Below are 27,693 nucleotides of genomic sequence, written 5' to 3'. Positions count from 1 at the left end.
CTGAATTTCCTAATCCAATAGACAGAAAGAGGTCTAGGGTCTGCATTTTCCATTCCAAGAGTGTCAGTTACATTGTAAGACCAGTTAAAGAACATAGGATTACTAGCTAGAACATTTAGAAGCAAATTAGTATCTTGAAGGATTGCAGTCCCAACACAGGGCTAATCCCATTACCCAAGGAAAGGTTTGAGATTGACTCTCTAAATGGATTGTAAGAGGTAGGCAATCGCTGGTGTGTCTCAAATATGTTCTCTACCAAGCGCACCAGCAGCTCACAGGGGTTTCAAATGTTTTCTAATCACAAAATTTTTTAAACAATGACCCTCTATCTATAGAGTCAAACAAGCTTCCCTTATTTTATGCCAAATACACCCACAAAATTATTTAAATTGTAATTAATTATGGCACACTATAAACAATGGAAGAATCCTGGACCTCCATTCCTCAAGTCCCTTGTATCAGAAAGCTAAAAAATTACATACAGAGGGGACATATCTCTTTAGGAAGAAAGCTTCTCATTCTATATAAATACTAAGCTAAAAGTTTTTCTAATCTACAAGAAAGTGTGGGCAGTAAAATATCTTCAAGTAAAAATAAGGACCTCTTAGAATAGGCTTAAATAACTTTAAAGAAAGTATAATTTTATTACATTACTTTAAATCTCCAGATGACAACATATTTGTAGAGTTTAGTAAAAATAGTAAGTTATAACAGCAACTAACATTTTTGGAAGTTCTTACTTTGTAACAGTTTGCAAATATTGGATTCTTATCTTTATTTTAAAATGGTGAAAAACACGGCTTTATTGGGTTAAGTAATTTATCCAAAACTACAATGCCAGAAAGTGCTAAAGTCAGAATTCAAACCCAGGCTTTACTATGCATAAATCATTTTCATAATCTCATTTACATCTCATAATACTCTAACCCTAGAAGGTAGTATTATTCTCATATTTACCCTTATTACCTGTGGTGAAATTGAGATTCAAAGAGGTTCCAAGACTTGGCCAAGTTCACACAGCCTGTACTCTTGGAGCTTGAATTTTGGGCTATAGTAAATGGTCTCCTGGCACCACATTAGATGGTCTTTCCAGCATATCACGCTACTGTTAAAATCTCGCATTAGATATTTGATCTTCTACAAAGGCAAACAGTAAATGGCCAGGTTCCTATTAAACATGTCATTGATTCTCTTCAGATTCTGTTCTCTTAAGCTATTAAGAATATATTTGATTTAGTTAATATTTAATTTCTTACCCAAGACTTAGATCTAAATTTTGCAATGTTGAACAAAAGATAACAGTATTATGGAATCTAAAAACCACTTGTGTCTAGGGAGATCCATTATCCAAGGTTTCTTCTCAGAAGTCCTTTAAGGAAATGTTTGATGTTTAAAATAAAACTATTAGTCATTTAATTCATATATTTGAGGATGGCTTAAATTAGATTCTTACATTTTCTATTAACTTGCACAAGAGTCTAACATGTTACAAGTCAGGAGCTGGAGGGCTCCCAAAGAGCATCACTGCTCAAGTAGAAAAGGCATTTCCTTTCCAGCTGTTGAGTTTCTTGGGTCTTAGGAAGCCCACAGAGGTCTTTTGTCAAATAGGTACCTGTATCAGTAGTGGATAATTTCCTATTCCTGACCACTTCAGCATCTGACACGGTCTCCCGAAGTCTAACTTGCCATCTAGACACAGGTTTATAGATCAGCAAAAATATGCTAACTACATGGACTAGAACACAAAAGTGTTCATTTACAAAAAGCCCTTATTCTATAAAGTTTGCATTTCTTAATACAAGAACAGAGGTCAAAAGAGCTCATAAATTTTTAAGTAATTTAGTTCTACTCCCATAAAACTAATTAGGAAACACTGTCACCTGTATTTAACAGTTCTGAAGCTTCCCTTTCCTTGCCTAAAAGAAACAAAACATTTAGCATGTATTAAGCAGGAAGCATAACAAATTCACCAATGCAATGGTCACAGCAAAACAGTAAACTTAATAACAGGAAAAGTAACCAGATGCCAGCTATCAACAGTTATATATGGTACCAATTAATTACACTCAGCTTTTTAATATCATAAGTTGGGAAAATATTTAAAGACTAAAACTTGGAGGATTCTCTATTTGGTGTGAGGGAGTTTAAATACACAGTGACTATTCATCCTAGTGACTATAACAAATGACAACTTCCATTTGTACAGAGAATGAATAAGATAAAGGACTACAGCTATAAAGTTTAGCCTGGATTCATTATAAAATTCTATTCTTCATAGGTTTATTAAAATGTTATAAGAATAAATACTATATATTCGGAAATGTTTGCAGAACCCTTCTCCCATGGCATATCTATTTGGTTTCACAAGCTATGCTCATGAACACTTCTCTTATTTTCCTAAATATTTATGAATAACATAGTCTTTAACTCAACATCATTTTTCTTGGCATAGCTCTTCTTCCAGATGCAGCATCAAGTATGCTCTTGAATTAAGGATCAAGTAACATCTTCAATGCTGCTTTCCTAAGCCATCTGCTAGTTTTGTGATGTCATCTTAAATGTTTCCATTTCCAATGCTCCCAACCACAATAAGATAAATTAATGCCTAATAAACTAGGAACACACAAAGAAAAGATAAAGTAATGAAAGTTTAAGTATTTTTCTACTAAATAGAGAAGGGGAAGAACTGTTATCTTTTTCATGGTCAGAGTCTGCTGGATATATAGTTACTTCCCTTACTGTGACTGGATTATCCCATGTTCAGACTCTGTTATAAAGTATACATGAGAATAGGTCTATTAAAAGTTAACCTATAAGCATGGAATGTAAAGATTTATAGTAAACTAAAACTCAGGACCACTGGATTTTAAAGCTTGATTCTGGTTCATTTCAGTTTCTTTCTTCATGGGCACTCTTAGAAAAAAAATGCCCAAAGGAAAAGAAAGGATCCATAACTCTTTAATTCCTAGTCAAGGATGCTCTAAGACTACTTGGTTTTAATTGTTCACCCCGATTGTAGTTTGACATCTGTTCCAATGCTCCTTCCAGGAATCAAGTCACAGATGCAAGAAAGAATTACTCAACCAGTTGTTGAAGCCTTCCCTGTCTAATTATTTCCCACATTTAAGTTCTACATGATAGTTCCATACTTAAAATGAAACATTCTAAGGAGAAAAAAATTATTTTAGGCTTTGATTTTAGAATTAGGGGAATAATATACCATTAATTCCTACTTACATTTTTTTTCTTAGAGAGAGACAGAGAGAGAATTTTTTTTTTTTTAAGATTTTATTTATTCATTTGAGACACAGAGATACAGAGAGAGAGAGAAAGCATGAGCAGGGAGAGAGGCAGAGGGAGAGGGAGAAGCAGGCTCCTCGCTGAGCCAGTAGCCCAATGTGGGGCTCGATCCCAGGACCCTGGAATCATGACCTGAGCCGAAGGCAGACGCTTAACCATCTGAGCCACCCAGGTGCCCCGAAAGAGAGAGAATCTTAAGCAGGCTCCACACCTAGCACAGAGCTTGATGGCAGGGCTCAATCTCACAACTCTGACATCATGACCTGAGCCAAAACCAAAAGTCAGATGGCCAACAGACTGAGCCCCCCATGAGCCCCACTACTTACATTTTTAAAAATATTTTTTCATTTTCTCCTGTAACTCTCTTCCCTAAAGTAAGGTAAGATTTTGTAGCAATTTATGACTGTTTCAACACAATGTTGCTATTAAATAAACACTGTGATTTTATTCTGATCTGTAACAACTTCCCATATTCCTAAAATTTTCTGCTTTGATAAGATAAATGTGAGAGATCTAATTCTAAAGTAGCTAATGCTTTTTCTTTATATTTTCTCTATATTCTCTGTAATTCTATACTCTTCATTCATTCTTCTCGTATCCATCAAAATTTTCTATTTCAAAGAGATAACTTTTGAGAATTTTTTTTTTGTTCTCAATATTGTACAATTCTGTGGAAACATTCTCTATCACATCCATTTGGAAAAGTTTAAATATTCATTAGTCAGAAAGTTCACAAGGATGGCAGTGGGAAAACATCAATTTGGCTAATTGAACAACCTTAAGTTCAAACTTCTAACATTATCCTCAAATTATATTATACATACAATCACTGTATTTTGTGATTGTGTTAAGAGAAGTTTAACAAATTAAATGTAAATATTTATAATACACCAGCTTTTGTAACCTGGTTTTGGCATTCAGATTTAAATCGATGAGCCTAAAAAATTGTAAGTGATTCTGGGCTTCTCTACCCTGCAGAGAGACCCTGGTGTTAATGTCCACTCAGGGATTCATTCACCTTGGGGCTTAGAATCTAATCTGGCCTCCCAATGAACTACATTACAAAGAATGGAGCATTTGAAATTTTTACAGAGTCCCTTAGAAACATATTTATTCTCTTCATAAAGTTTTCTAATCCTACCCCTCTCATCCCCTAAGACTTTAGACACTACCACTGCCCATAATCTATTCTTGCTCTATCAAAACTCTTTGACTGGGCATCTTCAGATATTGAAATGAGCTCAAATTAAACCTCATGGGCAGTGTGGAGTTAGAATCTCCTGGGAGCCAGAGCACTTTCTAGGGTCAGTTTTGCCTTTTGGATTTTGGAAACAAGTAACACTGGCATGGACTTTAAATGCTTAGGGGATCAAGGAGAAAAAAAAAAAAAAAAGACCAAAAATAACCAACAGTAAATCAGAAAGAATTCCAACCAGCAAAAATCTAGGTTGGCTAACTTGGATAATGGCATTGGGATAGTGTAGAGAGTAAGGAGCCTCAGGAGCAGGGCAGGAACTGCTGCCTTCCCTTGTCTTATGCTTCTTTCCATGCTTAATACTTCATCTTCTAAGCTAAGCATTATTCCAACTTCTTTCATGCACTCCTCCTCCTTCAATCTTCCCATCTTGCTTAAATGCAAGACATTTGAGTATAATGCATTTTTAATCATACTATCTTTTAATCCCTGTGTCATCTAACAGCAGATCATGTATCACCAGCCATGTTTTTAACTTTTAGACTGGACATAACAACAAAAATTTCAATCAATGTCACTCAATTTGCTGTTTACACGTATGGGTAAGTTAGGTGAAAGGAGACAGTGAAATAATAATTTAAGATCTTAACCAAAGATTAAAAAAAATTTGATAAAAATTTTAAATAAGGACAAAGGAAAATTTTAGTATATGTGCTGCCGAAGCAAGCACAAGAACAAAGGAAGATTTTAAAGGAATAGTCCAAAGTATACTATCCCATCATCTCTATAGAGAAAGGGTGAAAAATGTAGGTGAAGGTTTAATTGGTTAAACACAAAATCACGTAGGATACTAAAGCACAAATATATAGCAATATAAACTCAACAGTTTTGTGTAACTAATATTTATGGGGTGTTAACTATGTGCCAGGAACTGTCTAGACGTGTAAGCCTCGCACAGTAACTGCCAGATTAAAAAAAAAAAAAGCCCTAAGGAGGGAAATTTTTAAAGCAAGAATAAAGAAAAATGTGATGTAACTTAAAAAAGACAAAGAAAAAGAAAAAAAATCCAATAGTTTCAAAACTATCTTAAGAAATAAAAATGGTTGGGGCACCAGACTGGCTCAGTCAGTGCAGCATTTGACTCTTGATCTCAGGGTTGTGAGTCTGAGGCCTACGTTGGATATAGAGATTACTTAAAAATAATTTTAAAAGATCTTAAGATAGGGGCGCGTGGGTGGCTCAGTTGTTAAGCATCTGCCTTTGGCTCAGGTCTTGATCTCAGGGTCCTGGGATGGAGCCCCACATCAGGCTCCCTGCTCAGCGAGAAGCCTGCTTCTCCCTCTCCCACTCCCCCTGCTTGTGTTCCCTCTCTCGCTGTGTCTCTCTCTGTCAAATAAACAAATAAAATCTTTAAAAAAAAAAAAAAAGGACTTTCATGTCTGAAAAGTCTTTGAAAAAAATCTTAAATGAAATGAAAATAATTAAGGGAAGCAAAATAATATTTTATCATATACAAAAAGGCAGGGTCTATTATTGGGCTACCTTAAATCTATTTATCACATTCTCATCCTCCACCTTCCTGATACAGCACCTCTCTAAAACCTTTAGACCATACTTGCAGAGTGTGTTATATGGAATCTCTATACTGATTTGAGGTACTTTAAAAAAAAAAAAATGTCACTTAAGTCTTTTTTCTTTGCTGTGTGTTTGAATGAAATGCACATCTTAAATATATAAAGTCAATGAATTTTAATGATATATACACCACATCAGTAGGTAACTTCTACTCTAACCAATCCCCACACCACCATGGGCAGCCTATATTAGTATTTCTTTCCCCATATTTAAGTTTTCCCTGTATTTAACTTTTTATGGACACTCTTCATGTCTGCTCAGCTAGACTTATCATCACAGACTTTTCTTAGAGTTAGTGAGGATTCTAGAACTGTTGGTCCAGGGACGCCTGGGTGGCTCAGTCGGTTGAGCGTCTGCCTTCGGCTCAGGTCATGATCCCAGGGTCCTGGGATCGAGTCCCGCATCGGGCTCCCCGCAGAGCGGGGAGCCTGCTTCTCCCTCTGCCTCTGCCTCTCTCTCTATCTCTCATGAATAAATAAATAGAACTGTTGGTCCAACTCCCTCATATTACCCACAAGAAAACAAAGAACAAGAGAAAGTTAGTGTAAATCCTGGGACTATGACAAGGGAACTCACATTCTCTCTGGCCAGTACACTTTCTGTCATATTTGAAGTAAGAGACTCACTTTTCCACATCCCATTCAACACTGAGTCCAGGTGTTCAGAAATCCCTTTTAACTGGAAAAAAAATAATTAATGAAATGTAGCTTTGCTTCCACTAAGGAGCACTTTTCCTCAGCTGGTCTCTCCGTTGTCTGCCAGCCTCTGTACGGGACATAGGTGGAGGGGCCCACACTGGGATGAGGAGGAAGCTGGTGGGCAAGCGTGGGAGCCGGCCAAGGCGGCTACATGGCAGCCTGGGTGCATGTCCAGAGCAGTCTGCTCCCTGCCCAGCCTCTCCCGACTGCAAATGCCCTTCTCGGCCCCTCTTCCCTCTCTTTAGTTTTATTTCTCATTGTGACACAATCTTCTCAGTCTCCTCTCCTGCCCCTTGCTTGGGTTTAATCTGGAGAGGGTGAGGTTGGAGGGGACATACACTCTTCACACTCAAGACCTCTTGTTCTAGGAGCCAGGTGGGTTTAAGTGGCTCTAGGGAACAGTAACCTGGAGCCTGTCTGCCCAGAGTATTCCCAGTCCCTCTCCTGGAATAGCTGGGTTATTGGATTCCTCATTTGCAAAATAAAGTAATAATAATAGTACTTTCCTCAAAGGGTTGCTGTGAGAATGAACTAAGAATGTACATAGAAAACTGGCACACAGGACGTCCTCAGTCAATGTTGGTTGCTATTAGCCAAATGACATCTGCCAAAGTTCTCTGGAGATCCACACTAGAAATATACTCACGGTAAGATGGGTATTAACAAATCTATATCATACAGAAAATACCAACACAGAAAGAAGAAGCAGGTTGGGAAAGAAGACAATGTTAAGTTAGAGAAAGAGAACTTGGGCGAATGGGTGTGTGCTCAGGTGCTCTGAGGCACCTTTCAATTTGGGAGTTCCCCTCTTTGAATTTCCATAGCACTTTGTTTATGGTACTTATCCTAATCTGCTCTGTTGTGTCAAAATTATCCCCATCCTTCTCCTTCTGAGAAGGTAGGCTCCTTGGGATAAATGTTTGCTAGATAAACTAAAATGCATTTCAAGTAACTAAAATTAAAACCCTCTTCTTCCTTCCCATCCGTACTCCTTGCCTTGAAAAAGTCTAAGCTTGAATAGAGATGATTATGTATTAAAACAAAATGAGAAACTAATTCAAGGTTTTATCTTTAAAAGTTTCTGGTAACAGAAGATGATAAATTTCTGAACATTCATAATTATTTTCCTTCTTTTCTGTTGGTTCCCTTCCAAAACTCATCGTATTTTTCTCTCCAAATGCGAAGTGATTAGCTCTGTGAATCTAATCTTCAAATTCTTGTCCAAGTCCCAAAAGTCACTCCTGCCCTTTACCAAAGTGGGTTTCTAAAGGAACCATAAGCAATGAGTGTATTTCAGGTTCTTCAGAATGTTTTTCAACCCAATTCCTTTATTCTTTGTTCTAACATTCTGTGAGCAGTAATCTCATTTATTGCTTCCCTCCCCCAAAAATGTAGAGCATGTTTTTCATTTGGCAATCATAACTATTCATCCACTTAGACAGGGAAGGGGAAATTCAAATCAGTTCTCCATTATTTAATTATATACAGAATTCATGTTATTATGCATAATACATGTGTATTCTTTACAAATCTAGACTATATGTTTGCACAAGTATCACAGATTTTAAAATACATTTCCAGGAAGATGAAATCACTATCTTATTCTTCTTTGTAAATACGTCCTTGTTTCAGTGCTTCTAGTATCTTAAATGTATCTTTTTCTACATAATAATCAACCCCATTCATTCATCTGCATCAAAATCGGATGAGCATAAATTTCTATCCATTTCTTACCCTGATATGTAAATAAGTACCATTCATCATAATCTATTTCTAACAGTTATAAATATACAAATTTTTTCAAATTAGCATATTCTTCTAAACTATTTTACTGTTGGGTTGAGAGACAGCATACTGGAAATGTTTTATTTGTAACTAATTCTTGCACTAATGGTTCAAAACACAGGACCCTGATTTAAAATCTTCTCTAAAAACCTCACTAAAAACAAAATGCCCCATCAGCTAAATTTGTTTAGAAACTAACTTTTTAATACGTGGTGACTCTATGTTATGTTCTAAATATTTTAATCAGAAAAAGGAAGTGGTGAATTAAAAATATATATTAATTAATGAATATTTCATCAAGTTGCAAACCAGTTGTCACAAAAACCCTTATATATTATATACAATTTTATATAAATCATTTGATGGCCTCAGCAAGAGGAATATACCCTATTTAAACTGGCTCATGTGATGATCAGGAAATTTTGCTGTGACCACCCTCTCCAAGCTGACTGAAGGCAGATGGTGCCGACATGTTCAGCTGAGGGAAGCGTTGATCACAAAGTATCTGCCAATCAAACACTTGGGAAAGAAATGAGCTCCATCTGTGTTTTAATTACTACAGCAAAACCATCCAGTGTAACTGCCAGAGCTGCACATTTAATGGAGTACAAGAGACATAACACATACTTTCTTTCAAAAACTAAAGCAGAATTGCCTTATACAGTACTAAAAAAAAAAAGAGAGAGCACTGTCAATTAAGAACAAAATCTAGTGACAGTATGAATATTTCTATTCATCTCAAAAATATTTCTCAAAAATATTTCTATTTCAGGGGAGCCTGGGTGGCTCAGTCGTTAAGCATCTGCCTTTGGCTCAGGTCATGATCCCAGTGTCCTGGGATGGAGCCCCGCATAGGGCTCCCTGCTCAGCGGGAAGCCTGCTTCTCCCTCTCCCACTCCCCTGCTTATGTTCCCTCTCTCGCTGTGTCTCTCTCAAATAAATAAATCTTAAAAAAAAAAAAAATTCTGTTTCACTACAGCTTTATTTCACTCTTTCTCTAAGGCAATTCTAATGTGTATGAGAGAATTCTATACATAAACATGAACAGGTAATATTTGAAAAGTAAAATATTACCTAAATATTCTGGACACCAAAGAGTAATCCTACTAAAATTCAATAAAATGAGAAAATTTATAAATATTCAAATTTATATTATTGAATTTTTATAATTACAGATTATATATTTATTATTTTTGTTAATATATCCTTATATTATTATAAAAACTCATTTCATTAAAAGAAATAGCTGAACTTTCAAAACTTTTCTGGCAAGTGACACCCTGTTCATTTCCTCCCTAGCGATACTAGGTTGTTTGGTTATTGTTCTAGTATACTCATAAATGAATTTATCCTGGTACTCACCTTATTCCATCACTGTGTGAACAGGAAGCGTGGGAGTACAGATGTTACTTGGTTTACACTTCTACCCTGGAGGCTTTCAGGGGCTCTCTAGGACTGGGATGTGCAAGCAAGCGGGAAGGATATAGGGAGGGATTAAAAGGAAAGAGTTCTCCTTTGTCTTTTCATTTTATATTCTCCCAGCTCAGTCTTCCCCGCTACCCTTTCACTAGCACCAAATATTTGGCATCAAGGATCACCGAGTTAGTTCAGAGATTCACAGTGATCTCAAAGTTTCAGTTACACTTTGAAATTTGAGAAGATATATTGAACATACACAAATACTGACAGTAAAAGCATTTCTACACTTGATCTTAGCCAAAAGGCCGAGAAGCGATAGTAAAAGCATTTCTAAACTCTAAATGTGCATAATAATAAAATAATTTCATTCATCCAATAGGCATTTATCAAGTGCCTATTATACATTGAGTTGAGGTAAAGATTAATAAAAGATGGTCCCTGTCCTAAAGGATCTCAGAATCTAGCAAAGTGGCCAATCCCATAAGTAACTGAACGCAAAACAAGAAACACATGTACTAAGACATATGCATAAAGTGCATGCCAGGTGGCAGAGAGGAGGGAAGAATTAAGCTTGTTGGGATTCAGGGAATCTTTCAGAGGGATAAGTGGGCTTTCACGGAGACAAATAAGGCAGAGATGGGGTAAGAACATTCCAGATGGGGGACAGCATGTAGAAAGGCAGGGACACTAGACAGTTCATACTGTCTCCTCATGCCTACTCTCTTGGGAATGGTGATCTACAGGGTCAGATGCTACCAAGAGGTTATTTGAAATAAGACCTAAAAGGGGAATATTTCATTTAGCCATTTGAAAGTTATTGGTGACTTTTTACAGAATAGTCTTAGGTTTGAAGCAGGTTTCAAAATAAATGGAAAGTGAAGAAGTGGGTAGCAGTTTAACAGAGAGAAAAGGGGAGGAGAAGAGAGAGGGAGGGAGAGGGGTGAGTATTTTGAAAAGGAGACAGAGTGGAAAAAAGGTTTAAGATCTAAGCATGCTGAAATAGGACAAAAATGGCTGCTCTTAGTGGGACTGTGTTATGTTTGGTTTATTTTTATAATTAATTGAAGAATTATGTTTCTTCAAAATTATTTATTGAATTATTCTTAATTAAAGAACTATTTTTGGGGCACCTGGATGGCTCAGATGGTTAGGCGTCTGCCTTCGGCTCAGGTCATGATCCCAGGGTCCTGGGATCCAGCCCCACGTCGGGCTCCTGGCTCAGCGGGGAGCCTGCTTCTTCCTCTCCCTCTGTCTCCCCCCTGCTCACGCTCTCTCTCTCTCTCTCTGTATCTCTGTGTTTCAAATGAATAAATAAAATCTTTAAAAAAATAAAGAAAGAACTATTTTTACACTAAAAAAAATACAATCAAATAGAAAATACGTACCTTTTGCCAATCTAGTTTATTTTTTCTAATCCAAATTACCCCCCACCCTTATGATACCTACCTTATCATAATTTTATCTATCAATTTTATCCCCAGAACAAGTAGTGAGTGACAAGATAGTTACTGTAATCCACCTTTTCATAGCATGGGTAAAATATTAGCCCTGTCTTGAGTCAATTTTTGTATCTGCTATGGAATTCAGATGATCAATTTATTATCAGAGCCCCATAACGGATAGCTCAGAACTGAGTATATTAAGAGAAACACTTTCAAAATGTTTTGAAAATACAAAATTTTTAGAAATAGGTCACAGATTGCCATTATAACCCTAAAATCACCATTTTATAATTATCAGAACCTTGACCCTCAATTAAATACTACCTCATCCACCTATAAAAGGTAACTGGTTACCAATCTAATACTAAATGAGACCTTTTAATATAACCTGATGCTTTTTTTTTCCTTTTTTTTAACTTTAAATTCTTACAAAACTAGAAGCCAGATCACCCAACTCCTTTTCCATGCTCCAAAAAATCATGGTTATTTTTTTAAAGAAAATGTGTTCTCCATACAACAGGTTATTTATTAGACCAAATTACTGAATTTGGAGTAGAACAAAATACATTATATTCTTTGCTATACTGCTACATTAAAAGTTTTTCCCCCCACACAAGGAAATGTATATGACTTGATAGATTTATAATTGCAGCCAGTCATCCAAGTAAATAAAACAGTGAGGAGGCAGCTATAACCCACTAAAGCAATGGATCAAAGGTTCAGGAAAGAATAGAGTCTTTACATGCAGGAAAGGTGAAAATTTTAAATTAAGAATAAAAAAGAAGAATCTTAAGGAGCTACAGGTGAGTGAAAGGAAATTCTTTGATATTCATAACCATTGGAAACTAAAAAATGACTCCAGGTTACCAAAAACCAACCAAAGTAAACTATTTTATGTGTCATTGCAAACAATCAAGAAACATCACACATTGTTTTATAATCGGCTATATAGATATTCTCTATCTTGCCAGTTGTTCAGGCCAAAAAATCTCTGGAGTCATGCCCGGTTCTCTCTTTCTTTCATACCCAATCCTTCCTCTTCACTCCACCTTCAACATATATTCAGAATATCTCTCCACTGATCCTTGGTCCCTATCACCTTTCACCAAGGTTACCACAGTTTCTCCCAACTGATCACCCCATTTTCATTGCTGGCCCCTTCGGCAGGTGAGCTTTCAGAAAGGCAAGTCAGACCAGGTCACTCCCATGCTCAAACCTCCCAGTGGTTTCTGCTCTTGCCAGGACAGAGAGGGCCCTGTATCATCTGGTCCCCAATACCTGTCTGATCTCATCTCCAGCTACTCACCCTCATTCACCCCCCTCCAGACACAGCAACTTCCTTGTTGTTACTCAAACACACCTGCACACATCTGTCCCAGGCCCCGGGCCCTTGTTCTTCCCTGTGGCTGAAACACTCTTTACAGAGCCCTCGCCATGGCTTGCTTTTTCATCTGTCGCCTCCAAAGGTCTTTGTTCAGCTGTAACCCTTAGTGAGTCATTCTCTGACCACCCAAACTAAAATTGCAAACCCAACCACAAACACTTCATCACTCCCTACCTCTACTTCCTGCTTTATTTTTCTACTTGGTGCTAACCATCCTCTAACAGTTAATATATTTTAATTATTTGTTTATCATCAGTTTTATACAACTGGAATACAAACTCCAACAAGGAAGGAATTTTTGTTTGTAGATAAATAGTACTTGACCCATAGCTGATTCACAAAAAATACCTGTTGAATGAATGAATCAAATCAGACAGTTCCAGGAACAGAGAGATGCTAACGATACATAAATCTCCTCATTTCTTATACAGTGGTTAAAAGTTTAGCCTGGTGTAAGTTTTCTGAGCTTTCTTTATAACTTATGTTTTAGGTGAAAAATCATATAACAAGCTACCTCTGAGGTAGAGTCATAACTTTAAATAAAGACCTGGCACCGATAATCAAAAATAAGAGATAAAAAGTCAATGGCGAGTTCAAGATTTTGAATCTATCCTTAAATAACCAGAAAAAATTGATGAGATTATCTCTGATGCCCATAAACACTGGCCAAGCATTTAAAACACCTCTATTTAAGGCTCCTTGATGTCATTACAGAAAGCTTTTGAATGAGCAAGGACATGCAAACTTCAGGTCTAAAGCACTACAGGAAGTCAGAAAATGTAATTTCACAACCAAAGTAATTTGTAATGCATTCTGTGACTTTCTTTTCAAACACAACTAAAAAAATTCAGTTCCAGTCCTAATGACTGCTCCAAACATGCCAATCCCAACATTACTAATTAGCAGCAAGCAAACCCTCTATACTAGACATTATCTCTTTCACCAGTGCTCTGGGTTGTTGTTAGGCCCAGACTGATTTGGGAGTAATTAATGTTTCTGCAGTATGCAAATCTAGAGTTGAGTTCACTAGATTTCCACTGGCAAATACTAGTAAAAGCAGGGTCCTCTTTGTATTATCTTTCCCAGAATACTTTCATAGCATGAATTTAGGAGACAGCAAGCTCCCAAGTTTGGTCAAATGTGCACTTATTATTGAAGAGACTTGAAATGCACATGAAAACATTGCATGAATTCATTTCCCTTCAAGCCAAAGACTTCCGAAGACTGGTATCATCAACTTCCCTCAAAACTTGTCTCCTTCAGTCTTCCCCATTTCTTCTATCTCCCCATCAATGCTGCCACTTGGGTTTAGAGAACAGTCATCTTTATTTAACCCTCCCTTCTCACATACAATTGGTGGTCAAAACCTGTAGGTTCCTGTAGTAAGACCATCGTTCGTTCTCAACTGTGCATGACTGCATTATTCATTCAACTGCTTTTCTTGCCTCTGGTCTTTCCATGATCTGATCAATTATTGTTTTATGCACTATTATCAACTGTCTCTGTCCATCAATCTATTCTCTTAGCTACAAGATTAAAGTAAACCCCAATCTGTTGTGCTTCTGCTTAAAGAATTTCAATGGCTCTTTATTTTCCACTGAATTAAATGTAGATCCCTCAGCCTAGGATTTAAGGTCCTCTCTAATAATGCCCCAACCCTGACCACCCAGGCTTACCTCCTTCTAGTTCATTTCAGTATAGAAAGCAGCAGCTGTTGAATCTCACTAAACACCTATAATCTTTCTCTTCAAGTCCCTAGAGCACTTGTGGTACTAATAAATTCATTTACTCATCCATCCACAAATAGTTATCTCCTAATATGTGCTAAACATTGCTTTCAGAGCTGGAGATACAGCAGTGAATAAAACAAAGGTTCCTGCCCTCATGGAACTTATGTTCTGGTGGGGAAAGACAAAATAAATTCAATCAACAGGAAAAATATGTCAGCTATAGATAAGCACTTAAGAAGAAAAAAGCGAGAAAAGGAATTAGGGGTTGTTGGGGTACGGCTGGGCAGGGTAAGCTTATAACTTTAAATAGGGTGTTCAGGAAAGGTTCCACAAAGAAGCAAATACCCGAAGAAGGTGAAGGAATGGGCCCTACAGATAACTGGACAAAGAGCACTTCAGGTACAGGGAAGAGCAAATGTCAAGACTTTAAGTGGGAAATGTGTTTGGCTTACCATAGGGAGAGTGTAGAAATATAGTCCAAGGGGTAGAAGGAGACCAGTGTTTTTAGGACTTAACTTTTACTCTGAATATGAGGAGAACACATTGGAGGGTTTGCAGGAGAGGAGAGGCAAGATCTGACATGTTTTAAAACAATCACCTTGATCAATATATTGAAAGTCTGGAGACAAGTTAAAGGGCTGTTACAAGAATTTAAGCAAAGCTAATAATGATGCCTTGGACCTGAGTGGGTCCAAGTGGGGTAGCGCAGGTGGGGAAAGTAGTCAGCTTCTGGGTAGCACTAACAGGATATGGAGCATAAGAGGAAAAGAGGAGGAAAGGGTGACTGGAAGGTTTTTGATGTAAGCAACTGAAACGCCACTGTCTAATAGAAGAAATACAGTGTGAGCCGCACACGTAACTTTTAATTTTCTTACAGTCACATTTACAAATGTAAAAGGACAAAGATGAAACCAACTTTTAAACTATATCTTATTTAGCCCAATAAAACAAAATATTATTTCAACAACAAGTAATCAACATAACAATTATTAAGATATTTTACATTTTTTTCAAACTCTTTGAAATCTGGTGTGTATTTTATATTTACAGCACATTTAGTTTGGACTAGTCACATTTAAGTGCTCAACAACCACATATGGCTAGTGGCTACCATATTGGGATAGTGCAGAACTAGAATGATGAAATGTTTTTTTCTTTCTTTTTTGTAACAGGGATACTAAATGCAATGGGGATACAAGTTATCGTTTAAATTATAGTAGCAAGTCATGGGAGGCAATCCAATATTCACTCATAAGGGTAGTTAATAAATTACATTACAACCAAGTAGCTACTAAAAGCTAGGTTCCCAAAGAATATTTAAAAGTATGCAAAACATATTCATAGTAAATACGGGGCAGGAAGGGTCAGAGGAAGAAACAGTATACACAAAATGATCTCATGAGTAGGGATGAAAAACACACACACACGAGCTTGGAAACACATATGTCAAAGTCTTAACATTGATCATTTCTGGGATAACTGATGGAGGAAAGACTATAGGAAGAGTAGCATCCCCCACAAAGGGGGATGATTGGAAGGTCTGAACATACTACATTTAGGATGCCTATTAGATACCCCAAGTGGAATATGTTGTCTAGAGTTCAAGAGAGAGGTTCTGATCAGTAATAGGTATCTGGAAACTGTCAATGTACAAATGGAATTTAAAGGCAAGAGACTGTATGAGATCACTAAGAAAGTGGTTTTCAACAGAAAAGAAACCGGGACCAAGGACTGCATACCAGGATATCCAACTTCTAATGTAAGGAAGATGATGAAGACCCAGCAAACAAGACGGGGAAGAACAGCAAGTTGGTATAGAATGACCACCTTTTTTCGGGCGCCTGGGTGGCTCAGTCGTTAAGCGTCTGCCTTCGGCTCAGGTCATGATCCCGGGGTCCTGGGATCGAGCCCCGCATCGGGCTACCTGCTCTGCAGGGAGCCTGCTTCTCCCTCTCCTACTCCCCCTGCTTGTGTTCCCTCTCTCGCTGTGTCTCTCTCTGTCAAATAAATAAATAAAATCTTAAAAAAAAAAAAAAAAGTTTAAAAAAAAAAAAGAATGACCACCTTTTTCAAGGGATACTACAAGTCACATCCAAGGAGAACTGAGAACTGACCAAAGGTATTGACTTGAAAGCCAGTCACGGTCCTAGCATGAAACAGCTTTGGTGCAGCAGCGGGTTCTGAAAGAAGTAGGTTCAAGACAGACCAAGAGGATATGAACCGCAGAAAAATCTGTGGACCACATTGAGCATGAAGCAGGGCAAAGAAATACAGTCTCTCTTTTTTGTAACAGGGATACTAAATGCAATGGCGATACAAGTTATCGTTTAAATTATAGTAGCAAGTCATGGGAGGCAATCCCTCTCTCTCACACTCATAAGTTTCTTAAAACAGGGAATGCCTTAATTCTCTGAGCCCAGTATTACTTTTGAGGCAAAAAATTAAAAACATGTGCCTAGGAGTAATATAGTAATTTTACACAGGCTGGCATACTGAATGCTGAGGTAAACCAATGGATTAACATCAAAGTTAATTCATGATTCAGATCATCAATTGGCGAAAACCTCAACTCAGGGTAAACACCTCTGAAAAGTAACTGCAATCTGATAATTACTGGCTGTCACAAAGCCTAAGTATAAATTTCGCAGTGAAAGCTTTCATCAAGAATGCTCTTTTTCTTTTTGCCAAATTTCAGGTTTAAAACTAACCACTACATTTCTTTGACATTACTGCAAAGATGAAAAAATCCCAAATACCGAAACTTCAGGCAGATAACCAGTGAGTTACCAGCTATGACACAAAAAGACCAGACTGTAACCTAATCAATACAGAAGACTGTTGCAATGAAAAATACAGTGACTAGAAAAATCAATTATTCTTCAAACTTCCAACATTTTACTAAGTCTGGGCAAATTTCAAGCTATTGTTTCTGCACAGTCTTTCAACAATGGTTCAATCTTACTGAAAATCCTCATAGAGCTAACATATTAGGAGGTAATTATAGACAACTATTATCAAATCTAATATATGTTGCTTCTTGGCATAAAAATATCTGCCTCTTTTAAGTTCCATTTAGAAAACACAGTAGAGAATTCATTTTACAAGTTTAGCACCTGAGATTGAGGAATGATGGCCAGGGAATGGGCAGGATAACAGAATAGTTGCAGTAATCTCGAAGAAATGTAAGGTTCGGAGATTTTTAACTTGGGTTTTAGCCATTTCAAAAGGATACACTGGTAATTTAGTGCAGAAATTTCAATGTGTAGATAAGGCAATCTATTTTGCTCACCACAAAATGTCTTATGAAACACTCAAAATAATTCTGTTGGTGTTGCTTCTTTACCTCATCCTATTTATTGACTTAACAAGACTCCAATTTCTCAATGCAATCTCAGTGCTCTATTTCAGTTCCCCTTTTCCTGTTTACAGATTTTAACTTCAATTTCTTCTCTCCATAACCAACCATGTCCCTTCCTTCTGCCCACTCTCTCCTGTAATTTTACCTGCCTTCCAGCCACAGAAGGAGATACTGATAACTACACAATCAAGGCTCCTCCGTGGGAGAAAAGGAGAGGCACAGGCCTAGGTGTGCAGCACGATGCTTTTACACTCAAAGGGATTCGATAAACAGGAATTGGGCTGCTTACCTGAAATATTATAGGTAAACTAAGAAGACGCAAACAGGAGTAAAAAGGACTGAGGTAGGAAGCGTCCACTGTAAAGTAAATCTGTGTATGTCAGCGTGTGCGTGTTCTTATGTGTGGGCGTATGGGAAAGACATTCTACAGTCGAAAAAGCATTAAATATGTGTTTTAAAAGTCAGGCAAGTGTAACTAAGAGAGGTGGGGGATAAAAAGCTTAACAGCATTAACAATAGGCATGCCACCAAGTAAATATATCAATTCATTTAGTATTTTAGGAAAAATTTACTGTTCAGTAGAATGTAAATAAAATGACTTGATTTATCAAATTCCAACTAGAATTTGCCACTTGGCAAAAATTACCATGAAAATAAAACAGTAAGTTGTTAAGTGATAAGAAAGTTACTTTCCATACATAGTTCCTCTCTTAGCTGAAACTCCATGAAATCCAAGGTCGCATCGTCCTTCGATTAATTCTGCATTGTGTTTAGTGCACCGTCATGCATGTGAAGGCATTCAATAGTAATTACTGAGATTTCATTTTGATTGAGGAGAACAAGACTGACCTTCGCCAGTAAAGGAAAACAATGCCGCCTGACTTCCGTCATACTCTAATATTCCAATTGGTAAGTCATATTCATCTGTCACTTTCCCTCCTAAAACTCTTGGAAAAACTTTGAGCTTAAATTGTGGTATGTATTTGTTATTAGAAGGTCTCAATTTAACAAAATCAATGAATTGGTGAGCTCATTCCCTGACTTACAGTTATTGAGACTGTATGATGGTCTGCAGCTGCCTCCCCTCTCCTGCAGCTTTGGTGTTTGGGAAAGAAGCACCTGAGAGCAGCTCGACTTGCCATCATTAATGGAGGATAGTTGGCAGGAAAGCAGGCAGGGGCAAGGGGGCCCATTCTAAGAGGAAACTACCCTTAAAAGGAAAAAGACTCCATCCTGTTATTCTAGGCTTTACTCAATGCCCCAGCTTTAACTCCTCCTCCTGGGAGGATTTACAACTTGTTTGTGACAGAAAGGAAGGGAATGGCCTCGGGCGTCCTAACCCAGGCCAGGGGGAAGCTCAACAGCAACTTAACAGTCAGTGGGATATTTAAACAAAGAGCTTGATCTAGTTGCCTTAGGCTGGCTGGCTGGCTGGCTGGCTGGCTGGCAGGCCTTAGGGCAGTGGCGGCTGAGGCCTTCTTGATCCCTTCTTGACCCCGGAGGCTACTAAATTCTGCCCTGGAAGAGCCCTCCACCCTTTCCCACGTGAACAACTACCAGAAAGGTAGATGAGCGCGTGGACAAAAACCAGATCAGGTGGCAGGCGCAGGGAGGGTTAATCAGATTAAAACAACCCACACCAAAGAACCCCTAAAACCCCCTAGATTTAAACGCCAAAATGGCAACCCTCTCGGCTCCCCTCTCTCTTCAGGATCTTTGTACTATCGCTCAATAAACTCTGCTTTGCTGCCCACCACTCTTCCTCTGGTCTACCTCTTCATTCTTCGAAGCGGTGTGACCAAGAACCCGGGGCACTAAAGGAAAAGAAATCCTGCAACGTCACGACTGGCTAAAACGCAGGAACCAACCTCCTGCCCCCAACATGGGCTTACTTTTTATAAAGTCATCTAGGACTCAGTAAGTACCAAGTGTGGGGAATGGTTCTCTCTAAGCTGCCCCAACTCGTGGCTGGTCTTGCACTGCAGTGCTCACAACCACCACCCCGCCCCCCACCACACACAGAAGATGCCAAGCCTCTGTCCCTGTACCTTTGTGTCCTTTAAGTATTGCTGCTCCAACTTTGTTCTCCCTAATTGCCCCAGGCCACAGATTGTGCATGCAGAATGGGTACCCTTTACTTCCATTAATACTCACTCCAAATCAGGAGCTAATGAAAAAAATTGGTCCACGGTTATAAAATCTTGCTTCTATAGCAGAAATTGGCAGAGATAGGGGTGTCCCAAAAATTAAAATAACAACTTTCTTCATAAATATTTCAATAACTGCTTTTCTTTTTTGCAAGTCTCACCCATCTTAAAGAGAGAAGTCAAATTGAATCAACAATAAATTAAAGGAAAACAACGGAATGCAAGGTCAGCGAGGAAAGTGAGTAGCGCTGGCGGTAGTTCTCTGATCTGCAAAGCATTTGGAGCAAGAAAGATTTAGGATAACTTCCTAGTTCCATCGTTTCTTTGCCGATTGCCTTCACTCGCATTCCCTGGGAAAATCCCTCTAGAAATAAAACTGACCTAGCTTTCAAAACAGCCGGTGAGAAATCGTAACAATCTTTTGAAGTTTTGATTTTGAAGTCTCCTTCCACCTTATCCACCACTCACTGACCACATATGATTTAGAACCTCAAAACTCTCATCTCCATTAATTAGTTCCTTTATCTCTGATTTCTCTCAAAGATAAGCTTTTAAGATAATTTTTAACAAAGTTAAAGGATCAGTAAAGCAACTGAGCCAGTTCAAAATGATTTAAAGATTAAGTAGTCTCTTCTATCAGCAAAGGCAGCTGCTCCGTGATTTTTTTTATATATATTTTTTTAGTACACAGAGAGATTTAATCTCTAATTTACCATAGCTGGGGAAATTCAGTATTAAATTGGATACTGTGTATATATATATTTTAATGTTTAAAAGTGTTTGAGTTTTCTTCATTTATATTAGCACTTGAAATACACATACTATTGATAAAGAAACTAAACACTGAAGTGAATTTAATATGTGCATAAACTTTCAACTAAATACATATTTTTGTTTATAGAGGCATTTGCTACAGATGCAGTTAATTTTGTTATCAAATTGTTTAACTAGCTGATTTTGATTTTCAACTTCATTGTCAAATAACATCTTTCTTTTAATAATGATATTTTTATTGACAAAGAAATTCATGGTGGCATAAAATCAGATTACACTTTTATACAGAATCCGAAGGTTGTTGTACCCCTCTAGTACCAAAAGGACCCATAGTTACTTCTTGCAAAGAAATGTGCCTTCCACAAGCTCTTGTCCTCTAAGCAAGTGTCTACAGTACTGTTCAGCTTTCCTTAGAAAATGATTCCAAAAATAAAAAGGAATATGAGCAAGAAAACAGTTGGTTTTCTTTCCATTTCTTTTCCTTCAGAGAACCACAACAAAAAGTAATTTTTGGCTTTCTGTCCGAAAGTGATATCCTAGAGTTGTTTCTCCCCTGCATCTTCTATCACTAGTGTTTAGCAAAGAAGTTTTAGAAACTACTGCTAGATATAAATTATCTAATGCTTAGTATGGAGGATCCATGTGCCATGAGTTGGCTCAAATCTATGATAAACACAGGATGTGAACAACAAAGGAAACTATTTTTGCAGCTGTTGGCCTCAAGTCTCATGTTATTGATTATGGTAATATATTGTGCCTTTCCTAGGAAACCACGTAGGGCATACCTGTCATATTCATCTGCTGGGTCTTTTGACGCAAATGGCTTAATGTCAGATCAATGAATGACAGTGTTATTCAAACCTCAGGGTTACTAGAGCTCACCTTTGGGTCTCTGGCAGCCCCACCATTACCCTTCAGTTTCCAAAGAAACCCAGGCTGATTCACAAATGAGTTAACTAATGGAATTTTTGCATTCCCAAATCAGCTTTGTTTAATTAACTTCATTTGACGTGAGCCTCTCACTAAAAATATTAAACTGAGAATAGTGTCACTTTATAAGGCTCACATCTGTACCTCAGAGTTTTAAATGTTTGAGTGGGTGAAACATTTCTTTCTAATCTGATTTTCCCTCATTAATTATGCAAGGAGATGGCTGCACCCACCAAATTAGGTCAAAATTTCATAGTGTCTATTGGCAATCACCAGTTTAACTTAGAGCTGTCAGAAAAAATATCTGATTTGTGAATTTAATGTTGATAAAACGAGCCATGCATTTTGTAAATCTTTCTTTGGTGGGCAGAATAATGGTCTCTAAAGACGTCTCTTACCTAAGCGCCAGGACCTGTGAATATGTTGCTTTACACGGCAGAAAGAACTTCGCAGATGTGATTAAGGTTAAGGACCCTAAAATGGGGAGATTGTCCTGGGGAGATTATAAAAATTGAGTTCTTTCCCGGTCACAGAGAGCCAGAGAGATGGCTGCATGAGGATTCATTCAGCATCTGCTAATGGTGAAGAAGAAGGGAAGTGGCCATGAGCCTAGGAATATAGATGGCCCCGAAAAGGTGGAAAAGACAGGGGAAGGGATTCTCCCCTACAGCCTCCGGAAAGGAAGGTAGCCTTCCTGATACTTTGACTCTGTAGTCATTGAGACCTGTGTCAGACTTCTAACCGATAGAGCTACAAATCACTAACTCCGTATTCTTTAAGCCACCAAGTTTGCAGCCATGTGTTACAGCAACAAATGAAAACTAATATACTCCCTAGTTGTTAGAATGTTTTAATCCTTTCTTTTGTAGGAGAAAAGTAAGTTGAAAAGTTGACTAGGAAAAAGAGCTCACCTCCAACTAGGGAGTATGCTGCCATGAAAATGAAAACAGGCCTGTGAAAGTGTGGGTGTCCAGGTTCCAGCCCTAGCTTTGCCATGACATAAACACATAACTGGGCAAAGCACTTAACTGGTGCTTCACAGGCTGAGCCTCTTTCCTCTCACTGGAAAAAATGTTTCCTTCCAGGTCTATGTTCTCCATACAGGTTCCTCTAATTCTTGTGGACACTATTTTGATTTAGCTTGTTGTCTTTCCAGTGAGAACCAAAGTGATCCTTTCTCTGCCATATTTCATCGGTTCATGCCAGTAAACTCTACAGACCTGCCATTTCCATATTTCAAGCAGGAACAAGTGTAAGTATCTATAAGACTTGAAACATTCTTATTAGGACGTAAGAATAAAATGAAAACTCTCCTAAGCCAATTTTTAAAATGATCATGCTTAAAACTCCTTAGAACTACTTCTTGATGCAAGGATGAAAGAAACTGTAATCTTTATAGTACACTCTAGGTAAACTGCCACCTCTGTCAGTTAAGTCAGCAGGAGAGTATTTTCATGGGTATCTTAAGGGTTAAAAACTACAGAAGTACTTTTTTAATTACAAAGAGTTAGCTACTCAATAGATTAAATTATATCACCCAAAACGTTAATACAAGGAGCAAAAATTCAAAAGAACATAGCCTGGAATATAACAGTCTTCTTTCCAGCACAAGCATTTTGAAAGTGTTTCAGTAAAAATCTTTTTTAAAGTACGGAAACCGTTTATACTGACTTAATTTTTTTTTAATATTTAACCTACCATAATCTAAATTATGTAATATATATAGTAATGTGATTTTTGTAATATGTAATGCATATATCAATATGTAAATAAATCATAATAGCTCTACTTTTCAGGAACTTTGATAGCAGTTTACTAGCAAATTTTCAAACACAGAAACAGGACTAGGTATTCTAAACATAAGGTAATTAAAAGTCAAAGCATCTTTAGCAATGTTTTCAGAGTAGAAAGAAATTTACAAATAAGCATTTATGATATTTAAGATAAGACAGATATTCTTCACATACAAGTAACTAAATTTAAAATTTTTAGCCCTTTTTTTACACTCTCTCACAACTGTATTTCTCACCGAGTCTCTGTAGAAAGGTGAGTGAAGAGTATCACCAGTCCACTAAGTATCACACAAAAACAAAGGAGGGCATATTCTAGAAGCCTCCAAAAATACAAGAAACAAAAATGCCAATTTCAATCAATGTCTCTCTAGAAATGGACAGACTAAACCACATTTCAAAAGAGCCAGATGTTTACCTCCAAACACAATAAAAATTCAGCTACATTAAAAAATGCGGGGGAGGGGGCTCCCTACTCCATCGACTCTACCTTATTCTTTTTTTCTCTTGCAAAGCTATCCCTTAACTAATTAATTAGAAACTGACTTCACCTACCAGCTTCATTTATACACAGTAGCATGTTCTGCAAAGACACACGCAAACAGTCCAGTGGGAATCAAGAGGAGGAAATATATAGAAGACTAATATTGTCATATGGACAGAACTCTCCTAATGCAGTGAGATTCAGAAGCAAGCTGGTAGGAAGAAACCTGGCTTGTGTACTTCATCCTTTATTGTCTATTGATGAGGCAAACTGCAGATGAAAAATTGAAACAGAAAACTAACTTTAAAAAGGAAATATTCGGGGCGCCTGGGTGGCTCAGTCGGTTAAGCGACTGCCTTCGGCTCAGGTCATGATCCTGGAGCCCCGGGATCGAGTCCCGCATCGGGCTCCCTGCTCGGCAGGGAGTCTGCTTCTCCCTCTGACCCTCCTCCCTCTCATGCTCTCTGTCTCTCATTCTCTCTCTCTCAAATAAATAAATAAAATCTTTATAAAAAAAAAAAAAAGGAAATATTCGTTCATAGATCTTCTATGTGAATGTTATAAGTGGTTCTAAAGTATTCTTGTCCTAAAGCTGAACTCAGCTTGCTTATCCTTACAAAGCATGAATATGTATTAAAAGAAAACTTTTATAAAGCACTAATTTCATGTATCACAAAAGTGGGAGCCAATTGTGAGATATTTTGAAAAGCATTAAAAGTACAAAATAAGTATGAAATGATAGTTATTAATATACTTTAAACTTCACATACTCCCCGTAACTGAATCTTTGTCCAATGTTCTAATTTCTCTAACATGCAAATTCTCAATGTAACTTGGCCCTTCTTCTCTAATATCTACCCATGTCATCGTGACCTTTAAAATGTTAATATTTAAACTGGATAAAATATATAAAGAATCAATAAGAAATATCTAATTTACACACTTAAAAAACAGCCCATTTGTCCTGTGACACTTGTCAAAATATTTTAGGGAATTTATGTATTTCAAAAAATTTCAAATAAAAAGCTCTACTGGGTTTGCTAAGGCTGCTTACTAGAGAGAGGAGAAAGCATTACATTGTGCATTCACAGTTATTTACATAAGCCTATCTCACATGCATATACACACAGACCAACACACACTTTAAGTACAAACTGTAAGTCTATTCTAGGTAATTGGATGAAATGCTCCCATACACTACGATTTCAGTTATTAGTATATCTTAGAAAGAAGAAACCATTCATGCACCTAAAACAGAATAACAGAGGCATTTAGTAATTCTGTCTGATATGCAAAACAAGGCACTTACCTTCTATTTCTAGGGACGTCTGAAACTGAGCTGGAAACCAAGCAACGGGGGGGGGGGGGGGGGGGGGGGAAGAGGGGCTTTATTGCGGGGTGAATCATCCCCACGTAGATGCTCTGAACAACCCCTGTATGCATACTGACATCATCAGGAGAGACTTGGAGGCAGAGGATACTATGGTAACCAGGCAATGTGCTGGGAAACAGAAGCCTTTAATTGCTTTAACAACTTCCTGGGGCTCGAGCTACCAGGCTTGGATTTGCTAAGTAGGAAGTGAAGGTTGTCACAGAAGCCTCGAGTGTGACACAGAGCAAGGGGACTCAATGAATTTTGAATCTATTCATTGCGATGTGACTTTTTAATGACAAATGTCATTACATGACTCCATTAGCAATATTCCTCACAGCTGAAGCTCTGACAAAGTCACAGGTCAATAAATAATGCTGCCAGGTAGCAACAGTGTAAGTACTCATAGATGGTTTTCTCACTTAACAAGCATTAATATTATTGCATTACGAACATCCTTTTCCTTGAGGATGAATACTTGATTCCCTTTGAAAAGAAAGCTCACATCTGTGCCTTCGAGGTCAGTATACGGATAACAATGAAAACTGATTCTATTTACTTCTCCAGGAGGCAGCAGTTGTTCCATTTATCTCCAAGTTCCAGGAAAGCCTTGCCAATACATCACTTATCCAGAAAACACCTCCAGCGAAATGCCTAATTATGACAGCCAGATAAAATCAGAAGAAATCTACTGTCTTACTGCCTCACAGTCTTTTTAAGTCTCTTCTATCACAAGCAGAATTACTTCTACTTCTCACAACCCCTAAAACCACACATAATTTAAATCTCCCCTTTGAACTGTTTGTCCTTCCCTGCATCTGTCACCCACGTTCATAGGAATACAACCCCTTTTAAAACTACCAGGCTTAAAGTAATTGCTTAAAATAACAATGCTTCAACATCAAGCTGAGTCTATAATGATACGCCATGCTTATTTGATCAGATGTGAAGCTTTAATAAGTATATAATTTATCATCTGTACTGTTAAAAACTATTGTTTTCTTCTCCCGGCATGTTGGATTGACATGTTTTTAAACAATACTGTGGTCTAATTTTTCTAGTGCAAATACTGTAATTGTAAAGATAAGTAAGTAACTTGGCAGATCCTCTTTAAGATATTCATAACACAATAAAAAATGGAGGTTGTCATTCTGTACAGTATACTTAGATCTAAGCTATTTCATAGAAACTATTATTATCTCTATTTCAATTTAGAGGAAGCTAGGCCCGCCTTTTAATGTTTCCCTTGTGAGTAAACAGTGTACAAATGTCTAACAATAATACTGCTTACAAAAATGGTAAAACAGAATCCACCAGCACCAGTTTACAATCTGGAAAAATATAGAGAATTTTAACATAATTGACAAGTTGGACTTTTCACTACTGCAGAGGTGAGGGAAAATCCTGAAGGAAAAACAGCCCTCACAAAAATACAAAATTCAGTGTTCCTTAACTTTGGTAAGGTGAAAAAGCTTTCCAACAAAATGGAATTACTCTTTTCCTTTCATTTGTTCTTCCTGAGATCCTGAGTTTGAGAGCAAAATATGCACATTTTATCGTGATATAAATGAAAATATAAATATATATGCAAAGCATACCATAGAGGTTAAAATAGTGTTTATACATTACACATGATTCAAAGTTTAAAATAAATGTATTTGTGTACCTTAATATGCATTGAAAAATGTCTAGAAGATACATACCCAACTGCAGACTGAGAGTACTCCAACTTTTATATTATAGTTTTATACTTCTAAAAGTTTTTTTCTTAACCATGGATATGAACTACTATTGTAACTCAAAAAATGGAAATTCTAAATGTGTCTGAACTTGCAATTACTCTCAGAGAAGACCAATGGCAGCTTCAGTGGAACTACATCCTAACATACTAGCCAGACTATTTTAAGGTCATTTTAAACAACTCCCAGAAGGGAGATGACCCACCCGTCTAAACAGAATTAGGATGGGAAAAGCAAATAAAGGTTATCTGGACAGCACACACAGAAGGGGGAAGGTGTATGGACTTTTGCAGAGATGTGACAGTCATAAAGGAACAGTCCCACAGTAAGGATACTTTGTTACATTTTTAAAAGGTTCAGTTTAACAAAGAGCCTATCCAAAAATAAGGCTGAAACGAGATCTCTGACCAAAAGGCTGAAGGGAATATGGAAGACCACCAGCAGGAACAGAAATCAAGTGTCACGAGACAAATGGCCCCAGGTAGCCAGATTATGCGTCCTGTTAAAGATG

The 27,693-nt window shown here is 37.5% G+C and overlaps 1 protein-coding gene and 1 pseudogene across 12 annotated transcripts in view; both read right to left on the bottom strand.

Moving 5' to 3' along the window:
- Window positions 1-27,693, bottom strand: part of PAM (peptidylglycine alpha-amidating monooxygenase) — a 283,495-nt gene that overhangs the window by 199,671 nt on the left and 56,131 nt on the right. The gene's annotated exons all lie outside the window — the stretch shown is intronic.
- Window positions 10,201-10,349, bottom strand: LOC118017247 (annotated as a pseudogene).

This window comes from Mirounga leonina, unplaced genomic scaffold (genome assembly GCF_011800145.1).
Source record: "Mirounga leonina isolate KUSES-001 unplaced genomic scaffold, KU_Mleo_1.0 Mir_168, whole genome shotgun sequence".
Lineage (NCBI taxonomy): Eukaryota > Metazoa > Chordata > Mammalia > Carnivora > Phocidae > Mirounga > Mirounga leonina.
This window is presented reverse-complemented; position numbering and strand designations above follow the sequence as displayed.